The sequence below is a fragment of the Rhododendron vialii genome, chromosome 9a (assembly GCF_030253575.1).
Source record: "Rhododendron vialii isolate Sample 1 chromosome 9a, ASM3025357v1".
NCBI lineage: Eukaryota > Viridiplantae > Streptophyta > Magnoliopsida > Ericales > Ericaceae > Rhododendron > Rhododendron vialii.
This window is the reverse complement of record NC_080565.1, coordinates 15,625,799-15,628,414: the sequence shown is the minus strand read 5'-3', so window position 1 is coordinate 15,628,414 and position 2,616 is coordinate 15,625,799. Positions and strand designations below refer to the sequence as shown.

Here is a 2,616-nt window from a genome sequence, read left to right as displayed (position 1 = left end):
GTATCAACCTTAGTCATAACTCACAAGGCCCACAACCTCTTTCTTTTTTTCCTTACAAAAATCCAACCAAATGGGAGGTTTTACGAGATAGGCGTGGTCATGGAGGAGGACGACAAATCGGGGAACTGTCAGCTCTATCAAATAGTCGTGTGTGTCGACTTTAATAGAAACAGGATCATAGACTGTCCAGGGATCCCAATGGGGAAGGAGGAGTGTGCTGTGTCTATCAAGTTTCCTCCATTCTATAGACTATGTAGGAGTAGTAGCAAATAACACCACCAGATGGTTCGCAAAATAGTTACAGGTTGTGCCAAGTGATTCTCTGCATTGTGTGTAAAACTTATAAGAGCTTTCCTTTTGTAGATTAAGGGACCAAGTGATTCTCTGCATTGTGTGTAGCGGACTAGACTTATGGCCATTTATGCTATGTTGTTCTTGTTTCAGTTAATATTTGCTAGTTTGATGCTTGCAATTGGCTTTTCGACAGCCCTTTAATTGAAAATTTTGTTCAGTTCTATAACTTTGTGTACTTAACACTTTAAGAAGCACAACCACCACCATTTTTGTTTTACCGTTGGGTGTTGTACACATCTTTTGGAAACTTGATTTCTGGGTGTTGCAAAACTGTTGGCTTTTCTGGAAAATAGGGGAGGAGAGAAAGTGTTCTTTGGATTTATGTAGGAGAGATAGACACTGTGTGCTTGGCTCTGTTTGGTAAAACATGCATGCCCCCACATTTCAATTATGTATGTGTGCAAGACTAAGTAGCATTAAGTAAGAATCATCGCATTTCCCACGTACAATGGTTTTACACCAACACCACCTACAAACTTTGATAGGGCACTTTTAGTTTGAAATGTCACTTTCAATCTAGGTAAACAAATTAAAGTTCATTGAAGAACCTTTCCGAGAGAGTACCAAATAGAATGGATGATTTGTGCAAAAAATGGAAATAGCATATAAATCATTATGTTTGGAATCAAATGTCTTCGACATAATCTGTATTCAATTTCAAGCCTAAATAAACTGCAAATGTTACAACAGAGACCTTATTGCAAGAACAATATGTTTCTTTTGTTCACAAACCTGAAACCCTTAAAACAAATGGCAAAGCCCATAACTAACATAACAATCAACAAAAGCTGGAGCTTCAACACTTTGGCTTCAGACAATGTTAAGGACTTCACCAACTCTTCATTTCTCTTCGATAACTCTCGAACTTTTTTGGCCACACTCTCATTTGAGCTCATTAATTCCTCAATTCATCGCCATTGTTTCATTTTTCCTTAGAAGCTCTTCATTTTCAGCCTGCAATTTGACCAATTTTCTTGACATATGCCTTCCATAATCCATTCCTCTAGCAAAAATTAGGTATACATTTCACTGGAACCAAACTCAGAGAGTGAAAATTAGCAACTGTACATTAAAGAACTTATTGCAGACATTATCTCAGCATAAGGAAAATAATTACAACGCTATGAGAACCATAAAGTAGCATATTTAGTCATGTGGGTTTTGACTTTTTGTCTCTCCAATAATGCTCTGAGAAAAATAATTGCACTAGAATTTAGAAGAAAATAAGAAAAAAAAAATAAGCCAAGCATGGTGTTTGTATGCCCTGGCAAACCACTAGAAAAAGAGTGACTTATTGTTCAATTCTGGTTCTCCCATCAGCACGAATCCTTCAAGTGTTAAATTTACATGTTCCATTTTCAATTTGAAGGTGTAAGACGTCACTCCCCCTGAGCATCTATTCCAATTAACATCACAAATTCATACTAACTACGGAGCTCTAATTCAGGCTACATATGAACTAAAGCTAAAAATAGTCAGTGATTATCCACCAGATCAAGAACCGTTTTGCCCTAATTTGGCCTTCACTCTAGTTCAAAGCAAATCAAGAGAAGAATATCAACAACAGTAGTGCATCAAGGGTTAGAACAAAAAAAAAAGCCCTAAACTGGTTCAGAAACACGCCACCCCCCCCCCCCCCCCCCACACACACAATAATTGAGAGAGAGACCTTGGTGATGTGGTTCGTTCTTCTTCTACTGGATCGATTGTCCAGCCCTTCGTCATCTGTCTATTTCGTTCGTTTTCTTGTGTTCAAACACAAGGGTTAGGGTTTCTGGTTCTCTTACGGAATGAGAGAGAGATAGAAAGAGAGATGATAGAGATACCTTGGTTGTTCGTTTCTGGTACTCGTCCAAATCTGTTTCGTTCTTCGCTCTTCTTGGTTGTTCTTCGTTCTCTCTCTCTCTCTCTCTCTCTCTCTCTCTCTCTCTCTCTCTCTCTCTTTTGTGTTTCAGTGTGAAATGGAAGCTGAAAGGGAAGGGACCCGTTTGTGAAAGACCCTTGATCTGCGAGATAAAATTACCCAACCCAACTCCCATCTTACCCACGAGTCCCATTTTAAAACATGAGCCGTCGAATTAGATCCGATAGCTGGGATAGGAGTCCTGCACAAATGGCAAAATCCAGGATCCCTCAACAGATCCGGAGTGTGTGTGTGTGTGTGTGTGTGTGTTCCTTTTAGGTAAGGGCGTCTTCATTTTAAATAAAATATGGACGTCCCCTTTTCTCATCTTTTTCGATCAAATTTCGATGATCTGAGCC

At 39.1% G+C, this 2,616-nt stretch overlaps 1 long non-coding RNA gene across 1 annotated transcript; it reads right to left on the bottom strand.

Annotated features, from left to right (window-relative positions):
• Window positions 1-988: 988 nt before the first annotated feature.
• On the bottom strand, window positions 989-2,094 carry LOC131301664 (uncharacterized). The gene is made up of 2 exons (XR_009191374.1): window positions 2,024-2,094; window positions 989-1,308 (listed from the first exon to the last, which is right to left on the bottom strand). It is a non-coding gene; the product is annotated as an uncharacterized LOC131301664 (long non-coding RNA).
• Window positions 2,095-2,616: the final 522 nt, after the last annotated feature.